Source organism: Coffea arabica, chromosome 1c (assembly GCF_036785885.1).
Source record: "Coffea arabica cultivar ET-39 chromosome 1c, Coffea Arabica ET-39 HiFi, whole genome shotgun sequence".
NCBI lineage: Eukaryota > Viridiplantae > Streptophyta > Magnoliopsida > Gentianales > Rubiaceae > Coffea > Coffea arabica.
In genome coordinates this window covers 13,694,619-13,720,228 of record NC_092310.1, presented here as the reverse complement: position 1 = coordinate 13,720,228, position 25,610 = coordinate 13,694,619, and positions in this window count along the sequence as shown.

Here is a 25,610-nt window from a genome sequence, read left to right as displayed (position 1 = left end):
TAATTAAACCATGAAACTTCAATATAAACATCAAATCCACCATACAAATCCATCATCATAACATAATACATCATTTCCATAGCTTAGAGATTAAAACCCCCAAAAGTTTAACTTTCAAGTAAGAGGCATACCTTCAAATAAGCTTTGTAGATGATTAACCTTCACTAATCAAGCACCCAAGTTCTTACTCCAAGATCCAAACTCAAGATGGAAGCTAAAACTTGAAGATTTTTGAAGAAAATTTCCCACCTTCTCTTTCTCTCTCTCTCGGCTCTACCTCTCTCTTTTCTCTCAATTTTGTTTTGTTTTGTTTTCTCTTGTTTCTCTTATAACTCATAAGACAACATGTTAGTCAAAGTTAGGCAAGACTTTGGGAGATATTTTTAAGGTTAACCAATCACATAAAATGCTTTATTTGTTGTTTTAACCCTTGCACTTCAACTTTCTCTTTCTTATACATGTTCCCTCAAACATTTGATAATCTTTTAATTTACTCCATAGGTTCTAGCTTAATCTAGTTTAAAACACATAATCACACTTAATTACTTCACTAATCACTTTCTCATCTTAATCACTTACACTTAAGCATACTTTATCCCACATAAAAGTAATTAAACAATAACCTTTTTGTCAAGGGCAAAATTAGGGTTTAAACCCAACTTAAAACTTCTAATAAATCCTAACATTGGAGATTTTGCTCACTTAGGGTTTCTAACCTTCTTGAACTTAATTAACCTATACAAAATGGATTAAATCCTATACTTACCCACACGAAAACACACATTAACATAACTAACTTTAATCACCACTCAAACTTGTATGAATACAAAACTAGGGTTTAAATCTTACTCCCTACTTAGGGTTTTCGAAATACTCCCAAAACCAAACGTTACCGCCCAACTAATGAATATATCAACGTAGAACGGACTGGGGCCTCACAATCTTCCCCACTTAGGACAATTTCGTCCTCGAAATTGATTCGTTTGTTCAAAGCGTACCTTCAAGGTCCACCGAAGGATTAGTCATCTCAGGTTGACCTATCGCATAGACTCTTGCTGGCCCTTTGGGTCGATTTTCCCCTACATTTGACGGCTTAGTTGTGGTCCCTTCAGTCGGTGGCTTGAGTCCTTCCTTCTGCATCTTAGGGCACCGGGCAATCAGATGTTCGGTGCTACCACATTTGAAGCATTTCCGTACCGAACTATTTTTCCAACAATTTTCATCGGTGTGGTTGCCCCCACAGAAACCATAGGTTGCCTTCCTGCTCACACTTGGCCCTCCACGATGGGCACTCCTCTGGGGCTCCTGCCCTACTCGACCTCTTCCAAAATTACCCTGGTTTAGGGTTCCTACGGGTCGGGAGCCATCTATTCCGCGACCTCTCTTAAAAGGTGGCTCACTTCCCGAACTTTGTCCAGTGGCAACGTCGGAGCTGGGTTGCTTTCTTTTTTTGTCATGAAAAGCTTTTACCTGTCCCCTAGCTGTTTCAATTCTCTGTGCCTTTTCTAGTGCTTGGCTAAAAGTGTCCAACTGAGCAGCTGCAAGTGCCTCCTGGATCTCCACATTTAAACCTTGAACGAAGCGGCGGATTCATTTTCGCTCCGTTAGTACCAACTCCGGAGCAAAACGGGAGAGCTTTGTAAACTGGGTCTCGTACTCCGCTACACTCAATGTCCCTTGACGCAGGCGGATAAAATCATCTTCCCGTTTCTCTTGTACGATGGGAGGTAAATATTTTTCGTTAAATTCTCGTGTAAAGTTGATCCAGGTCCAGGGGGTCTGTTCCCGCTCCCACTTGGTTCTGATCACATTCCACCAGGCTCGGGCGGCCCTCTCAAACTGGAAAACAGCAAAAGATATCTGCCGCTCCTCCGAATACCTAAGTGCGGCAAAAATATCTAGCATACGGTCCATCCAACCCTCCGCTAGGTCAGGGTCGGGTCCACCTACAAACTTAGGGGGCGCAAATTTTTGGAGCCGTTCTAAAGCACGGTCCTCTCCTTCGTGATTACCCGGATTATTTCCAGGGTTTCCAGTAGCATTCCCATGGCCCTGACCCTGATGGTCGACCATACGTTCTAGCAAGTCAGCCATCCGCTGAATGGCTGTAGCTACTTGATCTGGTTCTTATCCTTGTTCCCTTTCAGGGCTTCGTGCTCGCCCTCTACCTCCACCTCGAGTACCGGAGGCCATTTAAGTGCAAAAGTCTATAGATCGGAACATGACATATACTTATTATCCAGACTATAAGCAAAAGTACGGACGTAAAGCGTATGCACAGAAGACACACAAAAGATAAGTTCAAAATGCTATTCACATATATATACATATATGTACAAAGTCACATCAAAATTTTACAGATTACCGACCTCCAGTCGGTACAAAACCCAGTATACACACGAGCACTCTGGCTCCAAAAATCTAGTCAGTCAACTAGATAACAAAAGAAAGTAGCCATGCCAGTTCTAACAAAAGGAATCTGCCAGCTAATCGAAATACAAAAGCGACCCTAAACGCCTCCCCTAGGGCCCCGGTTCCCAACGGAACCTAAAGTACCTATCTCGCCTATCTGTTCTGGCCCGGTAGCTCGCTGTGGTGCCTCTGCGGCCATGCCTAGTAAGACCCCACAATCAAACATGATACTCCGGGCCCTCTCCCTGAGCTGCCTCTTCATAGCGAAGAGGTACTGGTGGGTGTCTCGGAGATCCCGCTCCAAGTCCCTAACGCGTAATGCCTGCCAGCGGCTAAACTCTCTAGCCTCCTCCAGCTGCTCCCTCAAAGTCTCGACCGTCCGATCTAGGTGATAACGGTCGTCATCCATCGCTAAGACGACGTCGTCCGGATAGCTATAGGTATACCAGCACGCACAGGGTCGGCGCGACACCTGGCCGAAGGGGGAATACAAAATGTGGGGCTCCCCAAGCCTCCTCCGATAGCGGATCGCCCGTTTACGCAGCACCCGATCATCCGGGCCCCTCCCACTCGGAGATCTCGATCCCGGTCCTACGCCGCTAGAGCTGCCCGGATCCATACCTACAAACATTAAGTCGTTAATTAACCGACATTTCAGCTTAAAATATATCATTCAACTTAAAGAAAATCACGTAGCCCTAAGGAACCTATCACGTATGTCCCACAATTGCCCAAGTCCTCTAACCTAGGCGCTCTGATACCAACTGTGACGACCCCACTTCTCCCAAGGGCGAACCCAAGGGTATCGGCGGGCCGCCTGCCTAGCTCGCGCCAGGACTCAAAACTTAAAACAACAAAAGCTAGAAAAAATCCAAAAGAGTACTTTACATATTATATACAATCCCCAAAAGTTCTATTTACATCTTCAAAAGTACGGAGTCAAACCATGCCAATACACCGTAATAACAACCAGCAGAAGATAGACCCTAAAGAGGGTCCTTATACAAACCACTAAAACACAAATAAACATCCTAACTGTCCAACTATTACAACCAACCTATCTATATCAGTGTACGTGCCAAAAATCCCCGCGTCGGTCCCTGCTAAGGAAAGGGGTAAGCTATATGCTTAGCAAGTAAACAGGGGCAAAAGCGTAAATTTCACGTAACAACAGTTACACAGTAAGAGTAAAACAAAAGCAGAAAAATGATATCACATAATAAGGATACAGGTGGCTCCAAAGCCAATTCATGTGCCATGTATGATCTCCTGCCGACACTCCGTCGACCACAATTAATGGTCCGTAGAACTTCACTTGTACTCCCACCGTACACCTTATCACCCTCTCTGGCCAGACACCTCACAAACTTGCTCGAGCGAACGAAATTGAGTTTGGTTCACAAGCTCGGGTCACAAACTTGGTCCACATAATCGGTGAACCGGATTCACAACTTGGTGACCTCAACCAGGTTGGACTGACTTCGACCAAGCCCTAACCGGCTCGAATAGTCCATCTAGGTCATGAGATCGGGCCCCAAATTCACAAACTTCACAAAATTTATTCAAAAGTCACCCCGAGCCACAAGCTCAAGGGGTTTAGTTCCAAAATGATTCATATACATATGTCATGTACAAATATGTGCGCAAATTAGGGTTTAGGTCGAGTGCGATAAAGTACACCCTCGCCTAGGTACCCCTTTCATACATATCGAAACACATAAGCAACTAACACGTAAAAGCGGCCTGAATACTTACTCAATGAACAAAAGGGCAAAAGTTCGAAATTCGTGTCGCAGCTAGTAGGCCCCACCGGCTCCACCTAGCTCACCGACGTCTGAAATAGAAGATTGTGTCACAATATCTCACAAACGGCTACTAACGTACTTAAAACAAGCAATACGGCAAAATTGGCACATGCGAGTGCGGAAACGGCAACATGGGCACATGCGTGCGCGCGGAACGGCAAACGGAAACGGCCAAGTCTGCCATCTCCAACCGTTTTGACCAAAGATTAGGCTAGGAATGTCGGATCAAGGTACATGAGGTACAGTTACGAAGCTAAGAGGAAGGGTTACAAGTTTCATGAAGACACCTCAATCCGGATCTAAACGGAAATCGGTCGAAAGTACCGAAAACCGTTCCAGGAATTCGCACTCTAGAGTAACGAACAGGGTATGTTTGCTGGACCATAACTCGCAGCTCACAAATTCAAATCAGGAAATTCCAAGGGCATTAGAAAGCTGAGACATAAGGCTAAAACTTTGATGTTTTGGGCAAGACCTGAATCCACTCAGAACAGAACGAAAGTTGAGTGTCAAAGTACCCTTCAGAACTGTCCGGATTCAAGGCAGTTCTGACGATCGATATTGTTTTGGTCATAACCGGAGCTACGAAACTCGTATTTCGACGCACTTTATACCGTTTCGAAGCTAAAATCAAGATCTACATTTCGTATGAAAGAGTCAACACCCAGTTCGTATGGGATCAAAACAGAAAATGCACGGTCAGAGGCTAAACTAAAAAAACGCACAGAATCTGGTGTGCAAAACAGGCTTGAGCATTTCATCTATAACTCAGGGTACGCTAATCCGATTGACCTGAAATTTTACAGACATATTTAGGACCCACAAGGTTACAACTTTCATGTTTTGAGGAACTTCTGAATCTGTACGTAACATCGAGAAAAACAAAGCCGAAGTTCGGATCCTGAACTGCCCTAATTTCCCAGATTTGCCGGTTTTACGCGTCACAACCGTACGGTCCGTTCTTATGATTCCTATGCAAGTTTTTCTATCCAATTTGATACCCAACAACCATACCTATATCAGTCTAAGAGTGATCCAAAATTCCTTCACAAGTTAACCCAACATCACCAAATACTAACCATAATCCTTAATCTAAATTTTATTTGCACCATAGAACTTGTTTTATCATCCAACTACACAAACCCTAACTCAAAAGCCATAAGCTCAACTAAACTAACCTAATGGAGTCTAGGGTTTCTTAACCCAAATCAGATTTTTGCTAGAAACCAACCAATCAATTGAGACAAATTATCAAACACAACCACTACAATCTCCATAGCACAAAATTAAAGCTAGTTAACTTGTTTAGCATGAAACCCTCATTCTTTCATAAGCTTAATCAAAAAATTTCAGCAACATCATCATCATAATTAAACCATGAAACTTCAATATAAACATCAAATCCACCATACAAATCCATCATCATAACATAATACATCATTTCCATAGCTTAGAGATTAAAACCCCCAAAAGTTTAACTTTCAAGTAAGAGGCATACCTTCAAATAAGCTTTGTAGATGATTAACCTTCACTAATCAAGCACCCAAGTTCTTACTCCAAGATCCAAACTCAAGATGGAAGCTAAAACTTGAAGATTTTTGAAGAAAATTTCCCACCTTCTCTTTCTCTCTCTCTCGGCTCTACCTCTCTCTTTTCTCTCAATTTTGTTTTGTTTTGTTTTCTCTTGTTTCTCTTATAACTCATAAGACAACATGTTAGTCAAAGTTAGGCAAGACTTTGGGAGATATTTTTAAGGTTAACCAATCACATAAAATGCTTTATTTGTTGTTTTAACCCTTGCACTTCAACTTTCTCTTTCTTATACATGTTCCCTCAAACATTTGATAATCTTTTAATTTACTCCATAGGTTCTAGCTTAATCTAGTTTAAAACACATAATCACACTTAATTACTTCACTAATCACTTTCTCATCTTAATCACTTACACTTAAGCATACTTTATCCCACATAAAAGTAATTAAACAATAACCTTTTTGTCAAGGGCAAAATTAGGGTTTAAACCCAACTTAAAACTTCTAATAAATCCTAACATTGGAGATTTTGCTCACTTAGGGTTTCTAACCTTCTTGAACTTAATTAACCTATACAAAATGGATTAAATCCTATACTTACCCACACGAAAACACACATTAACATAACTAACTTTAATCACCACTCAAACTTGTATGAATACAAAACTAGGGTTTAAATCTTACTCCCTACTTAGGGTTTTCGAAATACTCCCAAAACCAAACGTTACCGCCCAACTAATGAATATATCAACGTAGAACGGACTGGGGCCTCACAATCTTCCCCACTTAGGACAATTTCGTCCTCGAAATTGATTCGTTTGTTCAAAGCGTACCTTCAAGGTCCACCGAAGGATTAGTCATCTCAGGTTGACCTATCGCATAGACTCTTGCTGGCCCTTTGGGTCGATTTTCCCCTACATTTGACGGCTTAGTTGTGGTCCCTTCAGTCGGTGGCTTGAGTCCTTCCTTCTGCATCTTAGGGCACCGGGCAATCAGATGTTCGGTGCTACCACATTTGAAGCATTTCCGTACCGAACTATTTTTCCAACAATTTTCATCGGTGTGGTTGCCCCCACAGAAACCATAGGTTGCCTTCCTGCTCACACTTGGCCCTCCACGATGGGCACTCCTCTGGGGCTCCTGCCCTACTCGACCTCTTCCAAAATTACCCTGGTTTAGGGTTCCTACGGGTCGGGAGCCATCTATTCCGCGACCTCTCTTAAAAGGTGGCTCACTTCCCGAACTTTGTCCAGTGGCAACGTCGGAGCTGGGTTGCTTTCTTTTTTGGTCATGAAAAGCTTTTACCTGTCCCCTAGCTGTTTCAATTCTCTGTGCCTTTTCTAGTGCTTGGCTAAAAGTGTCCAACTGAGCAGCTGCAAGTGCCTCCTGGATCTCCACATTTAAACCTTGAACGAAGCGGCGGATTCATTTTCGCTCCGTTAGTACCAACTCCGGAGCAAAACGGGAGAGCTTTGTAAACTGGGTCTCGTACTCCGCTACACTCAATGTCCCTTGACGCAGGCGGATAAAATCATCTTCCCGTTTCTCTTGTACGATGGGAGGTAAATATTTTTCGTTAAATTCTCGTGTAAAGTTGATCCAGGTCCAGGGGGTCTGTTCCCGCTCCCACTTGGTTCTGATCACATTCCACCAGGCTCGGGCGGCCCTCTCAAACTGGAAAACAGCAAAAGATATCTGCCGCTCCTCCGAATACCTAAGTGCGGCAAAAATATCTAGCATACGGTCCATCCAACCCTCCGCTAGGTCAGGGTCGGGTCCACCTACAAACTTAGGGGGCGCAAATTTTTGGAGCCGTTCTAAAGCACGGTCCTCTCCTTCGTGATTACCCGGATTATTTCCAGGGTTTCCAGCAGCATTCCCATGGCCCTGACCCTGATGGTCGACCATACGTTCTAGCAAGTCAGCCATCCGCTGAATGGCTGTAGCTACTTGATCTGGTTCTTGTCCTTGTTCCCTTTCAGGGCTTCGTGCTCGCCCTCTACCTCCACCTCGAGTACCGGAGGCCATTTAAGTGCAAAAGTCTATAGATCGGAACATGACATATACTTATTATCCAGACTATAAGCAAAAGTACGGACGTAAAGCGTATGCACAGAAGACACACAAAAGATAAGTTCAAAATGCTATTCACATATATATACATATATGTACAAAGTCACATCAAAATTTTACAGATTACCGACCTCCAGTCGGTACAAAACCCAGTATACACACGAGCACTCTGGCTCCAAAAATCTAGTCAGTCAACTAGATAACAAAAGAAAGTAGCCATGCCAGTTCTAACAAAAGGAATCTGCCAGCTAATCGAAATACAAAAGCGACCCTAAACGCCTCCCCTAGGGCCCCGGTTCCCAACGGAACCTAAAGTACCTATCTCGCCTATCTGTTCTGGCCCGGTAGCTCGCGGTGGTGCCTCCGCGGCCATGCCTAGTAAGACCCCACAATCAAACATGATACTCCGGGCCCTCTCCCTGAGCTGCCTCTTCATAGCGAAGAGGTACTGGTGGGTGTCTCGGAGATCCCGCTCCAAGTCCCTAACGCGTAATGCCTGCCAGCGGCTAAACTCTCTAGCCTCCTCCAGCTGCTCCCTCAAAGTCTCGACCGTCCGATCTAGGTGATAACGGTCGTCATCCATCGCTAAGACGACGTCGTCCGGATAGCTATAGGTATACCAGCACGCACAGGGTCGGCGCGACACCTGGCCGAAGGGGGAATACAAAATGTAGGGCTCCCCAAGCCTCCTCCGATAGCGGATCGCCCGTTTACGCAGCACCCGATCATCCGGGCCCCTCCCACTCGGAGATCTCGATCCCGGTCCTACGCCGCTAGAGCTGCCCGGATCCATACCTACAAACATTAAGTCGTTAATTAACCGACATTTCAGCTTAAAATATATCATTCAACTTAAAGAAAATCACGTAGCCCTAAGGAACCTATCACGTATGTCCCACAATTGCCCAAGTCCTCTAACCTAGGCGCTCTGATACCAACTGTGACGACCCCACTTCTCCCAAGGGCGAACCCAAGGGTATCGGCGGGCCGCCTGCCTAGCTCGCGCCAGGACTCAAAACTTAAAACAACAAAAGCTAGAAAAAATCCAAAAGAGTACTTTACATATTATATACAATCCCCAAAAGTTCTATTTACATCTTCAAAAGTACGGAGTCAAACCATGCCAATACACCGTAATAACAACCAGCAAAAGATAGACCCTAAAGAGGGTTCTTATACAAACTACTAAAACACAAATAAACATCCTAACTGTCCAACTATTACAACCAACCTATCTATATCAGTGTACGTGCCAAAAATCCCCGCGTCGGTCCCTGCTAAGGAAAGGGGTAAGCTATATGCTTAGCAAGTAAACAGGGGCAAAAGCGTAAATTTCACGTAACAACAGTTACACAGTAAGAGTAAAACAAAAGCAGAAAAATGATATCACATAATAAGGATACAGGTGGCTCCAAAGCCAATTCATGTGCCATGTATGATCTCCTGCCGACACTCCGTCGACCACAATTAATGGTCCGTAGAACTTCACTTGTACTCCCACCGTACACCTTATCACCCTCTCTGGCCAGACACCTCACAAACTTGCTCGAGCGAACGAAATTGAGCTTGGTTCACAAGCTCGGGTCACAAACTTGGTCCACATAATCGGTGAACCGGATTCACAACTTGGTGACCTCAACCAGGTTGGACTGACTTCGACCAAGCCCTAACCGGCTCGAATAGTCCATCTAGGTCATGAGATCGGGCCCCAAATTCACAAACTTCACAAAATTTATTCAAAAGTCACCCCGAGCCACAAGCTCAAGGGGTTTAGTTCCAAAATGATTCATATACATATGTCATGTACAAATATGTGCGCAAATTAGGGTTTAGGTCGAGTGCGATAAAGTACACCCTCGCCTAGGTACCCCTTTCATACATATCGAAACACATAAGCAACTAACACGTAAAAGCGGCCTGAATACTTACTCAATGAACAAAAGGGCAAAAGTTCGAAATTCGTGTCGCAGCTAGTAGGCCCCACCGGCTCCACCTAGCTCACCGACGTCTGAAATAGAAGATTGTGTCACAATATCTCACAAACGGCTACTAACGTACTTAAAACAAGCAATACGGCAAAATTGGCACATGCGAGTGCGGAAACGGCAACATGGGCACATGCGTGCGCGCGGAACGGCAAACGGAAACGGCCAAGTCTGCCATCTCCAACCGTTTTGACCAAAGATTAGGCTAGGAATGTCGGATCAAGGTACATGAGGTACAGTTACGAAGCTAAGAGGAAGGGTTACAAGTTTCATGAAGACACCTCAATCCGGATCTAAACGGAAATCGGTCGAAAGTACCGAAAACCGTTCCAGGAATTCGCACTCTAGAGTAACGAACAGGGTATGTTTGCTGGACCATAACTCGCAGCTCACAAATTCAAATCAGGAAATTCCAAGGGCATTAGAAAGCTGAGACATAAGGCTAAAACTTTGATGTTTTGGGCAAGACCTGAATCCACTCAGAACAGAACGAAAGTTGAGTGTCAAAGTACCCTTCAGAACTGTCCGGATTCAAGGCAGTTCTGACGATCGATATTGTTTTGGTCATAACCGGAGCTACGAAACTCGTATTTCGACGCACTTTATACCGTTTCGAAGCTAAAATCAAGATCTACATTTCGTATGAAAGAGTCAACACCCAGTTCGTATGGGATCAAAACAGAAAATGCACGGTCAGAGGCTAAACTAAAAAAACGCACAGAATCTGGTGTGCAAAACAGGCTTGAGCATTTCATCTATAACTCAGGGTACGCTAATCCGATTGACCTGAAATTTTACAGACATATTTAGGACCCACAAGGTTACAACTTTCATGTTTTGAGGAACTTCTGAATCTGTACGTAACATCGAGAAAAACAAAGCCGAAGTTCGGATCCTGAACTGCCCTAATTTCCCAGATTTGCCGGTTTTACGCGTCACAACCGTACGGTCCGTTCTTATGATTCCTATGCAAGTTTTTCTATCCAATTTGATACCCAACAACCATACCTATATCAGTCTAAGAGTGATCCAAAATTCCTTCACAAGTTAACCCAACATCACCAAATACTAACCATAATCCTTAATCTAAATTTTATTTGCACCATAGAACTTGTTTTATCATCCAACTACACAAACCCTAACTCAAAAGCCATAAGCTCAACTAAACTAACCTAATGGAGTCTAGGGTTTCTTAACCCAAATCAGATTTTTGCTAGAAACCAACCAATCAATTGAGACAAATTATCAAACACAACCACTACAATCTCCATAGCACAAAATTAAAGCTAGTTAACTTGTTTAGCATGAAACCCTCATTCTTTCATAAGCTTAATCAAAAAATTTCAGCAACATCATCATCATAATTAAACCATGAAACTTCAATATAAACATCAAATCCACCATACAAATCCATCATCATAACATAATACATCATTTCCATAGCTTAGAGATTAAAACCCCCAAAAGTTTAACTTTCAAGTAAGAGGCATACCTTCAAATAAGCTTTGTAGATGATTAACCTTCACTAATCAAGCACCCAAGTTCTTACTCCAAGATCCAAACTCAAGATGGAAGCTAAAACTTGAAGATTTTTGAAGAAAATTTCCCACCTTCTCTTTCTCTCTCTCTCGGCTCTACCTCTCTCTTTTCTCTCAATTTTGTTTTGTTTTGTTTTCTCTTGTTTCTCTTATAACTCATAAGACAACATGTTAGTCAAAGTTAGGCAAGACTTTGGGAGATATTTTTAAGGTTAACCAATCACATAAAATGCTTTATTTGTTGTTTTAACCCTTGCACTTCAACTTTCTCTTTCTTATACATGTTCCCTCAAACATTTGATAATCTTTTAATTTACTCCATAGGTTCTAGCTTAATCTAGTTTAAAACACATAATCACACTTAATTACTTCACTAATCACTTTCTCATCTTAATCACTTACACTTAAGCATACTTTATCCCACATAAAAGTAATTAAACAATAACCTTTTTGTCAAGGGCAAAATTAGGGTTTAAACCCAACTTAAAACTTCTAATAAATCCTAACATTGGAGATTTTGCTCACTTAGGGTTTCTAACCTTCTTGAACTTAATTAACCTATACAAAATGGATTAAATCCTATACTTACCCACACGAAAACACACATTAACATAACTAACTTTAATCACCACTCAAACTTGTATGAATACAAAACTAGGGTTTAAATCTTACTCCCTACTTAGGGTTTTCGAAATACTCCCAAAACCAAACGTTACCGCCCAACTAATGAATATAACAATTTCGTCGGACTGGGGCCTCACAATCTTCCCCACTTAGGACAATTTCGTCCTCGAAATTGATTCGTTTGTTCAAAGCGTACCTTCAAGGTCCACCGAAGGATTAGTCATCTCAGGTTGACCTATCGCATAGACTCTTGCTGGCCCTTTGGGTCGATTTTCCCCTACATTTGACGGCTTAGTTGTGGTCCCTTCAGTCGGTGGCTTGAGTCCTTCCTTCTGCATCTTAGGGCACCGGGCAATCAGATGTTCGGTGCTACCACATTTGAAGCATTTCCGTACCGAACTATTTTTCCAACAATTTTCATCGGTGTGGTTGCCCCCACAGAAACCATAGGTTGCCTTCCTGCTCACACTTGGCCCTCCACGATGGGCACTCCTCTGGGGCTCCTGCCCTACTCGACCTCTTCCAAAATTACCCTGGTTTAGGGTTCCTACGGGTCGGGAGCCATCTATTCCGCGACCTCTCTTAAAAGGTGGCTCACTTCCCGAACTTTGTCCAGTGGCAACGTCGGAGCTGGGTTGCTTTCTTTTTTGGTCATGAAAAGCTTTTACCTGTCCCCTAGCTGTTTCAATTCTCTGTGCCTTTTCTAGTGCTTGGCTAAAAGTGTCCAACTGAGCAGCTGCAAGTGCCTCCTGGATCTCCACATTTAAACCTTGAACGAAGCGGCGGATTCGTTTTCGCTCCGTTAGTACCAACTCCGGAGCAAAACGGGAGAGCTTTGTAAACTGGGTCTCGTACTCCGCTACACTCAATGTCCCTTGACGCAGGCGGATAAAATCATCTTCCCGTTTCTCTTGTACGATGGGAGGTAAATATTTTTCGTTAAATTCTCGTGTAAAGTTGATCCAGGTCCAGGGGGTCTGTTCCCGCTCCCACTTGGTTCTGATCACATTCCACCAGGCTCGGGCGGCCCTCTCAAACTGGAAAACAGCAAAAGATATCTGCCGCTCCTCCGAATACCTAAGTGCGGCAAAAATATCTAGCATACGGTCCATCCAACCCTCCGCTAGGTCAGGGTCGGGTCCACCTACAAACTTAGGGGGCGCAAATTTTTGGAGCCGTTCTAAAGCACGGTCCTCTCCTTCGTGATTACCCGGATTATTTCCAGGGTTTCCAGCAGCATTCCCATGGCCCTGACCCTGATGGTCGACCATACGTTCTAGCAAGTCAGCCATCCGCTGAATGGCTGTAGCTACTTGATCTGGTTCTTGTCCTTGTTCCCTTTCAGGGCTTCGTGCTCGCCCTCTACCTCCACCTCGAGTACCGGAGGCCATTTAAGTGCAAAAGTCTATAGATCGGAACATGACATATACTTATTATCCAGACTATAAGCAAAAGTACGGACGTAAAGCGTATGCACAGAAGACACACAAAAGATAAGTTCAAAATGCTATTCACATATATATACATATATGTACAAAGTCACATCAAAATTTTACAGATTACCGACCTCCAGTCGGTACAAAACCCAGTATACACACGAGCACTCTGGCTCCAAAAATCTAGTCAGTCAACTAGATAACAAAAGAAAGTAGCCATGCCAGTTCTAACAAAAGGAATCTGCCAGCTAATCGAAATACAAAAGCGACCCTAAACGCCTCCCCTAGGGCCCCGGTTCCCAACGGAACCGAAAGTACCTATCTCGCCTATCTGTTCTGGCCCGGTAGCTCGCGGTGGTGCCTCCGCGGCCATGCCTAGTAAGACCCCACAATCAAACATAATACTCCGGGCCCTCTCCCTGAGCTGCCTCTTCATAGCGAAGAGGTACTGGTGGGTGTCTCGGAGATCCCGCTCCAAGTCCCTATCGCGTAATGCCTGCCAGCGGCTAAACTCTCTAGCCTCCTCCAGCTGCTCCCTCAAAGTCTCGACCGTCCGATCTAGGTGATAACGGTCGTCATCCATCGCTAAGACGACGTCGTCCGGATAGCTATAGGTATACCAGCACGCACAGGGTCGGCGCGACACCTGGCCGAAGGGGGAATACAAAATGTAGGGCTCCCCAAGCCTCCTCCGATAGCGGATCGCCCGTTTACGCAGCACCCGATCATCCGGGCCCCTCCCACTCGGAGATCTCGATCCCGGTCCTACGCCGCTAGAGCTGCCCGGATCCATACCTACAAACATTAAGTCGTTAATTAACCGACATTTCAGCTTAAAATATATCATTCAACTTAAAGAAAATCACGTAGCCCTAAGGAACCTATCACGTATGTCCCACAATTGCCCAAGTCCTCTAACCTAGGCGCTCTGATACCAACTGTGACGACCCCACTTCTCCCAAGGGCGAACCCAAGGGTATCGGCGGGCCGCCTGCCTAGCTCGCGCCAGGACTCAAAACTTAAAACAACAAAAGCTAGAAAAAATCCAAAAGAGTACTTTACATATTATATACAATCCCCAAAAGTTCTATTTACATCTTCAAAAGTACGGAGTCAAACCATGCCAATACACCGTAATAACAACCAGCAAAAGATAGACCCTAAAGAGGGTTCTTATACAAACTACTAAAACACAAATAAACATCCTAACTGTCCAACTATTACAACCAACCTATCTATATCAGTGTACGTGCCAAAAATCCCCGCGTCGGTCCCTGCTAAGGAAAGGGGTAAGCTATATGCTTAGCAAGTAAACAGGGGCAAAAGCGTAAATTTCACGTAACAACAGTTACACAGTAAGAGTAAAACAAAAGCAGAAAAATGATATCACATAATAAGGATACAGGTGGCTCCAAAGCCAATTCATGTGCCATGTATGATCTCCTGCCGACACTCCGTCGACCACAATTAATGGTCCGTAGAACTTCACTTGTACTCCCACCGTACACCTTATCACCCTCTCTGGCCAGACACCTCACAAACTTGCTCGAGCGAACGAAATTGAGCTTGGTTCACAAGCTCGGGTCACAAACTTGGTCCACATAATCGGTGAACCGGATTCACAACTTGGTGACCTCAACCAGGTTGGACTGACTTCGACCAAGCCCTAACCGGCTCGAATAGTCCATCTAGGTCATGAGATCGGGCCCCAAATTCACAAACTTCACAAAATTTATTCAAAAGTCACCCCGAGCCACAAGCTCAAGGGGTTTAGTTCCAAAATGATTCATATACATATGTCATGTACAAATATGTGCGCAAATTAGGGTTTAGGTCGAGTGCGATAAAGTACACCCTCGCCTAGGTACCCCTTTCATACATATCGAAACACATAAGCAACTAACACGTAAAAGCGGCCTGAATACTTACTCAATGAACAAAAGGGCAAAAGTTCGAAATTCGTGTCGCAGCTAGTAGGCCCCACCGGCTCCACCTAGCTCACCGACGTCTGAAATAGAAGATTGTGTCACAATATCTCACAAACGGCTACTAACGTACTTAAAACAAGCAATACGGCAAAATTGGCACATGCGAGTGCGGAAACGGCAACATGGGCACATGCGTGCGCGCGGAACGGCAAACGGAAACGGCCAAGTCTGCCATCTCCAACCGTTTTGACCAAAGATTAGGCTAGGAATGTCGGATCAAGGTACATGAGGTACAGTTACGAAGCTAAGAGGAAGGGTTACAAGTTTCATGAAGACACCTCAATCCGGATCTAAACGGAAATCGGTCGAAAGTACCGAAAACCGTTCCAGGAATTCGCACTCTAGAGTAACGAACAGGGTATGTTTGCTGGACCATAACTCGCAGCTCACAAATTCAAATCAGGAAATTCCAAGGGCATTAGAAAGCTGAGACATAAGGCTAAAACTTTGATGTTTTGGGCAAGACCTGAATCCACTCAGAACAGAACGAAAGTTGAGTGTCAAAGTACCCTTCAGAACTGTCCGGATTCAAGGCAGTTCTGACGATCGATATTGTTTTGGTCATAACCGGAGCTACGAAACTCGTATTTCGACGCACTTTATACCGTTTCGAAGCTAAAATCAAGATCTACATTTCGTATGAAAGAGTCGACACCCAGTTCGTATGGGATCAAAACAGAAAATGCACGGTCAGAGGCTAAACTAAAAAAACGCACAGAATCTGGTGTGCAAAACAGGCTTGAGCATTTCATCTATAACTCAGGGTACGCTAATCCGATTGACCTGAAATTTTACAGACATATTTAGGACCCACAAGGTTACAACTTTCATGTTTTGAGGAACTTCTGAATCTGTACGTAACATCGAGAAAAACAAAGCCGAAGTTCGGATCCTGAACTGCCCTAATTTCCCAGATTTGCCGGTTTTACGCGTCACAACCGTACGGTCCGTTCTTATGATTCCTATGCAAGTTTTTCTATCCAATTTGATACCCAACAACCATACCTATATCAGTCTAAGAGTGATCCAAAATTCCTTCACAAGTTAACCCAACATCACCAAATACTAACCATAATCCTTAATCTAAATTTTATTTGCACCATAGAACTTGTTTTATCATCCAACTACACAAACCCTAACTCAAAAGCCATAAGCTCAACTAAACTAACCTAATGGAGTCTAGGGTTTCTTAACCCAAATCAGATTTTTGCTAGAAACCAACCAATCAATTGAGACAAATTATCAAACACAACCACTACAATCTCCATAGCACAAAATTAAAGCTAGTTAACTTGTTTAGCATGAAACCCTCATTCTTTCATAAGCTTAATCAAAAAATTTCAGCAACATCATCATCATAATTAAACCATGAAACTTCAATATAAACATCAAATCCACCATACAAATCCATCATCATAACATAATACATCATTTCCATAGCTTAGAGATTAAAACCCCCAAAAGTTTAACTTTCAAGTAAGAGGCATACCTTCAAATAAGCTTTGTAGATGATTAACCTTCACTAATCAAGCACCCAAGTTCTTACTCCAAGATCCAAACTCAAGATGGAAGCTAAAACTTGAAGATTTTTGAAGAAAATTTCCCACCTTCTCTTTCTCTCTCTCTCGGCTCTACCTCTCTCTTTTCTCTCAATTTTGTTTTGTTTTGTTTTCTCTTGTTTCTCTTATAACTCATAAGACAACATGTTAGTCAAAGTTAGGCAAGACTTTGGGAGATATTTTTAAGGTTAACCAATCACATAAAATGCTTTATTTGTTGTTTTAACCCTTGCACTTCAACTTTCTCTTTCTTATACATGTTCCCTCAAACATTTGATAATCTTTTAATTTACTCCATAGGTTCTAGCTTAATCTAGTTTAAAACACATAATCACACTTAATTACTTCACTAATCACTTTCTCATCTTAATCACTTACACTTAAGCATACTTTATCCCACATAAAAGTAATTAAACAATAACCTTTTTGTCAAGGGCAAAATTAGGGTTTAAACCCAACTTAAAACTTCTAATAAATCCTAACATTGGAGATTTTGCTCACTTAGGGTTTCTAACCTTCTTGAACTTAATTAACCTATACAAAATGGATTAAATCCTATACTTACCCACACGAAAACACACATTAACATAACTAACTTTAATCACCACTCAAACTTGTATGAATACAAAACTAGGGTTTAAATCTTACTCCCTACTTAGGGTTTTCGAAATACTCCCAAAACCAAACGTTACCGCCCAACTAATGAATATAACAATTTCGTCGGACTGGGGCCTCACAATCTTCCCCACTTAGGACAATTTCGTCCTCGAAATTGATTCGTTTGTTCAAAGCGTACCTTCAAGGTCCACCGAAGGATTAGTCATCTCAGGTTGACCTATCGCATAGACTCTTGCTGGCCCTTTGGGTCGATTTTCCCCTACATTTGACGGCTTAGTTGTGGTCCCTTCAGTCGGTGGCTTGAGTCCTTCCTTCTGCATCTTAGGGCACCGGGCAATCAGATGTTCGGTGCTACCACATTTGAAGCATTTCCGTACCGAACTATTTTTCCAACAATTTTCATCGGTGTGGTTGCCCCCACAGAAACCATAGGTTGCCTTCCTGCTCACACTTGGCCCTCCACGATGGGCACTCCTCTGGGGCTCCTGCCCTACTCGACCTCTTCCAAAATTACCCTGGTTTAGGGTTCCTACGGGTCGGGAGCCATCTATTCCGCGACCTCTCTTAAAAGGTGGCTCACTTCCCGAACTTTGTCCAGTGGCAACGTCGGAGCTGGGTTGCTTTCTTTTTTGGTCATGAAAAGCTTTTACCTGTCCCCTAGCTGTTTCAATTCTCTGTGCCTTTTCTAGTGCTTGGCTAAAAGTGTCCAACTGAGCAGCTGCAAGTGCCTCCTGGATCTCCACATTTAAACCTTGAACGAAGCGGCGGATTCGTTTTCGCTCCGTTAGTACCAACTCCGGAGCAAAACGGGAGAGCTTTGTAAACTGGGTCTCGTACTCCGCTACACTCAATGTCCCTTGACGCAGGCGGATAAAATCATCTTCCCGTTTCTCTTGTACGATGGGAGGTAAATATTTTTCGTTAAATTCTCGTGTAAAGTTGATCCAGGTCCAGGGGGTCTGTTCCCGCTCCCACTTGGTTCTGATCACATTCCACCAGGCTCGGGCGGCCCTCTCAAACTGGAAAACAGCAAAAGATATCTGCCGCTCCTCCGAATACCTAAGTGCGGCAAAAATATCTAGCATACGGTCCATCCAACCCTCCGCTAGGTCAGGGTCGGGTCCACCTACAAACTTAGGGGGCGCAAATTTTTGGAGCCGTTCTAAAGCACGGTCCTCTCCTTCGTGATTACCCGGATTATTTCCAGGGTTTCCAGCAGCATTCCCATGGCCCTGACCCTGATGGTCGACCATACGTTCTAGCAAGTCAGCCATCCGCTGAATGGCTGTAGCTACTTGATCTGGTTCTTGTCCTTGTTCCCTTTCAGGGCTTCGTGCTCGCCCTCTACCTCCACCTCGAGTACCGGAGGCCATTTAAGTGCAAAAGTCTATAGATCGGAACATGACATATACTTATTATCCAGACTATAAGCAAAAGTACGGACGTAAAGCGTATGCACAGAAGACACACAAAAGATAAGTTCAAAATGCTATTCACATATATATACATATATGTACAAAGTCACATCAAAATTTTACAGATTACCGACCTCCAGTCGGTACAAAACCCAGTATACACACGAGCACTCTGGCTCCAAAAATCTAGTCAGTCAACTAGATAACAAAAGAAAGTAGCCATGCCAGTTCTAACAAAAGGAATCTGCCAGCTAATCGAAATACAAAAGCGACCCTAAACGCCTCCCCTAGGGCCCCGGTTCCCAACGGAACCGAAAGTACCTATCTCGCCTATCTGTTCTGGCCCGGTAGCTCGCGGTGGTGCCTCCGCGGCCATGCCTAGTAAGACCCCACAATCAAACATAATACTCCGGGCCCTCTCCCTGAGCTGCCTCTTCATAGCGAAGAGGTACTGGTGGGTGTCTCGGAGATCCCGCTCCAAGTCCCTATCGCGTAATGCCTGCCAGCGGCTAAACTCTCTAGCCTCCTCCAGCTGCTCCCTCAAAGTCTCGACCGTCCGATCTAGGTGATAACGGTCGTCATCCATCGCTAAGACGACGTCGTCCGGATAGCTATAGGTATACCAGCACGCACAGGGTCGGCGCGACACCTGGCCGAAGGGGGAATACAAAATGTAGGGCTCCCCAAGCCTCCTCCGATAGCGGATCGCCCGTTTACGCAGCACCCGATCATCCGGGCCCCTCCCACTCGGAGATCTCGATCCCGGTCCTACGCCGCTAGAGCTGCCCGGATCCATACCTACAAACATTAAGTCGTTAATTAACCGACATTTCAGCTTAAAATATATCATTCAACTTAAAGAAAATCACGTAGCCCTAAGGAACCTATCACGTATGTCCCACAATTGCCCAAGTCCTCTAACCTAGGCGCTCTGATACCAACTGTGACGACCCCACTTCTCCCAAGGGCGAACCCAAGGGTATCGGCGGGCCGCCTGCCTAGCTCGCGCCAGGACTCAAAACTTAAAACAACAAAAGCTAGAAAAAATCCAAAAGAGTACTTTACATATTATATACAATCCCCAAAAGTTCTATTTACATCTTCAAAAGTACGGAGTCAAACCATGCCAATACACCGTAATAACAACCAGCAAAAGATAGACCCTAAAGAGGGTTCTTATACAAACTACTAAAACACAAATAAACATCCTAACTGTCCAACTATTACAACCAACCTATCTATATCAGTGTACGTGCCAAAAATCCCCGCGTCGGTCCCTGCTAAGGAAAGGGGTAAGCTATATGCTTAGCAAGTAAACAGGGGCAAAAGCGTAAATTTCACGTAACAACAGTTACACAGTAAGAGTAAAACAAAAGCAGAAAAATGATATCACATAATAAGGATACAGGTGGCTCCAAAGCCAATTCATGTGCCATGTATGATCTCCTGCCGACACTCCGTCGACCACAATTAATGGTCCGTAGAACTTCACTTGTACTCCCACCGTACACCTTATCACCCTCTCTGGCCAGACACCTCACAAACTTGCTCGAGCGAACGAAATTGAGCTTGGTTCACAAGCTCGGGTCACAAACTTGGTCCACATAATCGGTGAACCGGATTCACAACTTGGTGACCTCAACCAGGTTGGACTGACTTCGACCAAGCCCTAACCGGCTCGAATAGTCCATCTAGGTCATGAGATCGGGCCCCAAATTCACAAACTTCACAAAATTTATTCAAAAGTCACCCCGAGCCACAAGCTCAAGGGGTTTAGTTCCAAAATGATTCATATACATATGTCATGTACAAATATGTGCGCAAATTAGGGTTTAGGTCGAGTGCGATAAAGTACACCCTCGCCTAGGTACCCCTTTCATACATATCGAAACACATAAGCAACTAACACGTAAAAGCGGCCTGAATACTTACTCAATGAACAAAAGGGCAAAAGTTCGAAATTCGTGTCGCAGCTAGTAGGCCCCACCGGCTCCACCTAGCTCACCGACGTCTGAAATAGAAGATTGTGTCACAATATCTCACAAACGGCTACTAACGTACTTAAAACAAGCAATACGGCAAAATTGGCACATGCGAGTGCGGAAACGGCAACATGGGCACATGCGTGCGCGCGGAACGGCAAACGGAAACGGCCAAGTCTGCCATCTCCAACCGTTTTGACCAAAGATTAGGCTAGGAATGTCGGATCAAGGTACATGAGGTACAGTTACGAAGCTAAGAGGAAGGGTTACAAGTTTCATGAAGACACCTCAATCCGGATCTAAACGGAAATCGGTCGAAAGTACCGAAAACCGTTCCAGGAATTCGCACTCTAGAGTAACGAACAGGGTATGTTTGCTGGACCATAACTCGCAGCTCACAAATTCAAATCAGGAAATTCCAAGGGCATTAGAAAGCTGAGACATAAGGCTAAAACTTTGATGTTTTGGGCAAGACCTGAATCCACTCAGAACAGAACGAAAGTTGAGTGTCAAAGTACCCTTCAGAACTGTCCGGATTCAAGGCAGTTCTGACGATCGATATTGTTTTGGTCATAACCGGAGCTACGAAACTCGTATTTCGACGCACTTTATACCGTTTCGAAGCTAAAATCAAGATCTACATTTCGTATGAAAGAGTCGACACCCAGTTCGTATGGGATCAAAACAGAAAATGCACGGTCAGAGGCTAAACTAAAAAAACGCACAGAATCTGGTGTGCAAAACAGGCTTGAGCATTTCATCTATAACTCAGGGTACGCTAATCCGATTGACCTGAAATTTTACAGACATATTTAGGACCCACAAGGTTACAACTTTCATGTTTTGAGGAACTTCTGAATCTGTACGTAACATCGAGAAAAACAAAGCCGAAGTTCGGATCCTGAACTGCCCTAATTTCCCAGATTTGCCGGTTTTACGCGTCACAACCGTACGGTCCGTTCTTATGATTCCTATGCAAGTTTTTCTATCCAATTTGATACCCAACAACCATACCTATATCAGTCTAAGAGTGATCCAAAATTCCTTCACAAGTTAACCCAACATCACCAAATACTAACCATAATCCTTAATCTAAATTTTATTTGCACCATAGAACTTGTTTTATCATCCAACTACACAAACCCTAACTCAAAAGCCATAAGCTCAACTAAACTAACCTAATGGAGTCTAGGGTTTCTTAACCCAAATCAGATTTTTGCTAGAAACCAACCAATCAATTGAGACAAATTATCAAACACAACCACTACAATCTCCATAGCACAAAATTAAAGCTAGTTAACTTGTTTAGCATGAAACCCTCATTCTTTCATAAGCTTAATCAAAAAATTTCAGCAACATCATCATCATAATTAAACCATGAAACTTCAATATAAACATCAAATCCACCATACAAATCCATCATCATAACATAATACATCATTTCCATAGCTTAGAGATTAAAACCCCCAAAAGTTTAACTTTCAAGTAAGAGGCATACCTTCAAATAAGCTTTGTAGATGATTAACCTTCACTAATCAAGCACCCAAGTTCTTACTCCAAGATCCAAACTCAAGATGGAAGCTAAAACTTGAAGATTTTTGAAGAAAATTTCCCACCTTCTCTTTCTCTCTCTCTCGGCTCTACCTCTCTCTTTTCTCTCAATTTTGTTTTGTTTTGTTTTCTCTTGTTTCTCTTATAACTCATAAGACAACATGTTAGTCAAAGTTAGGCAAGACTTTGGGAGATATTTTTAAGGTTAACCAATCACATAAAATGCTTTATTTGTTGTTTTAACCCTTGCACTTCAACTTTCTCTTTCTTATACATGTTCCCTCAAACATTTGATAATCTTTTAATTTACTCCATAGGTTCTAGCTTAATCTAGTTTAAAACACATAATCACACTTAATTACTTCACTAATCACTTTCTCATCTTAATCACTTACACTTAAGCATACTTTATCCCACATAAAAGTAATTAAACAATAACCTTTTTGTCAAGGGCAAAATTAGGGTTTAAACCCAACTTAAAACTTCTAATAAATCCTAACATTGGAGATTTTGCTCACTTAGGGTTTCTAACCTTCTTGAACTTAATTAACCTATACAAAATGGATTAAATCCTATACTTACCCACACGAAAACACACATTAACATAACTAACTTTAATCACCACTCAAACTTGTATGAATACAAAACTAGGGTTTAAATCTTACTCCCTACTTAGGGTTTTCGAAATACTCCCAAAACCAAACGTTACCGCCCAACTAATGAATATAACAATTTCGTCGGACTGGGGCCTCACAATCTTCCCCACTTAGGACAATTTCGTCCTCGAAATTGATTCGTTTGTTCAAAGCGTACCTTCAAGGTCCACCGAAGGATTAGTCATCTCAGGTTGACCTATCGCATAGACTCTTGCTGGCCCTTTGGGTCGATTTTCCCCTACATTTGACGGCTTAGTTGTGGTCCCTTCAGTCGGTGGCTTGAGTCCTTCCTTCTGCATCTTAGGGCACCGGGCAATCAGATGTTCGGTGCTACCACATTTGAAGCATTTCCGTACCGAACTATTTTTCCAACAATTTTCATCGGTGTGGTTGCCCCCACAGAAACCATAGGTTGCCTTCCTGCTCACACTTGGCCCTCCACGATGGGCACTCCTCTGGGGCTCCTGCCCTACTCGACCTCTTCCAAAATTACCCTGGTTTAGGGTTCCTACGGGTCGGGAGCCATCTATTCCGCGACCTCTCTTAAAAGGTGGCTCACTTCCCGAACTTTGTCCAGTGGCAACGTCGGAGCTGGGTTGCTTTCTTTTTTGGTCATGAAAAGCTTTTACCTGTCCCCTAGCTGTTTCAATTCTCTGTGCCTTTTCTAGTGCTTGGCTAAAAGTGTCCAACTGAGCAGCTGCAAGTGCCTCCTGGATCTCCACATTTAAACCTTGAACGAAGCGGCGGATTCGTTTTCGCTCCGTTAGTACCAACTCCGGAGCAAAACGGGAGAGCTTTGTAAACTGGGTCTCGTACTCCGCTACACTCAATGTCCCTTGACGCAGGCGGATAAAATCATCTTCCCGTTTCTCTTGTACGATGGGAGGTAAATATTTTTCGTTAAATTCTCGTGTAAAGTTGATCCAGGTCCAGGGGGTCTGTTCCCGCTCCCACTTGGTTCTGATCACATTCCACCAGGCTCGGGCGGCCCTCTCAAACTGGAAAACAGCAAAAGATATCTGCCGCTCCTCCGAATACCTAAGTGCGGCAAAAATATCTAGCATACGGTCCATCCAACCCTCCGCTAGGTCAGGGTCGGGTCCACCTACAAACTTAGGGGGCGCAAATTTTTGGAGCCGTTCTAAAGCACGGTCCTCTCCTTCGTGATTACCCGGATTATTTCCAGGGTTTCCAGCAGCATTCCCATGGCCCTGACCCTGATGGTCGACCATACGTTCTAGCAAGTCAGCCATCCGCTGAATGGCTGTAGCTACTTGATCTGGTTCTTGTCCTTGTTCCCTTTCAGGGCTTCGTGCTCGCCCTCTACCTCCACCTCGAGTACCGGAGGCCATTTAAGTGCAAAAGTCTATAGATCGGAACATGACATATACTTATTATCCAGACTATAAGCAAAAGTACGGACGTAAAGCGTATGCACAGAAGACACACAAAAGATAAGTTCAAAATGCTATTCACATATATATACATATATGTACAAAGTCACATCAAAATTTTACAGATTACCGACCTCCAGTCGGTACAAAACCCAGTATACACACGAGCACTCTGGCTCCAAAAATCTAGTCAGTCAACTAGATAACAAAAGAAAGTAGCCATGCCAGTTCTAACAAAAGGAATCTGCCAGCTAATCGAAATACAAAAGCGACCCTAAACGCCTCCCCTAGGGCCCCGGTTCCCAACGGAACCTAAAGTACCTATCTCGCCTATCTGTTCTGGCCCGGTAGCTCGCGGTGGTGCCTCCGCGGCCATGCCTAGTAAGACCCCACAATCAAACATGATACTCCGGGCCCTCTCCCTGAGCTGCCTCTTCATAGCGAAGAGGTACTGGTGGGTGTCTCGGAGATCCCGCTCCAAGTCCCTATCGCGTAATGCCTGCCAGCGGCTAAACTCTCTAGCCTCCTCCAGCTGCTCCCTCAAAGTCTCGACCGTCCGATCTAGGTGATAACGGTCGTCATCCATCGCTAAGACGACGTCGTCCGGATAGCTATAGGTATACCAGCACGCACAGGGTCGGCGCGACACCTGGCCGAAGGGGGAATACAAAATGTAGGGCTCCCCAAGCCTCCTCCGATAGCGGATCGCCCGTTTACGCAGCACCCGATCATCCGGGCCCCTCCCACTCGGAGATCTCGATCCCGGTCCTACGCCGCTAGAGCTGCCCGGATCCATACCTACAAACATTAAGTCGTTAATTAACCGACATTTCAGCTTAAAATATATCATTCAACTTAAAGAAAATCACGTAGCCCTAAGGAACCTATCACGTATGTCCCACAATTGCCCAAGTCCTCTAACCTAGGCGCTCTGATACCAACTGTGACGACCCCACTTCTCCCAAGGGCGAACCCAAGGGTATCGGCGGGCCGCCTGCCTAGCTCGCGCCAGGACTCAAAACTTAAAACAACAAAAGCTAGA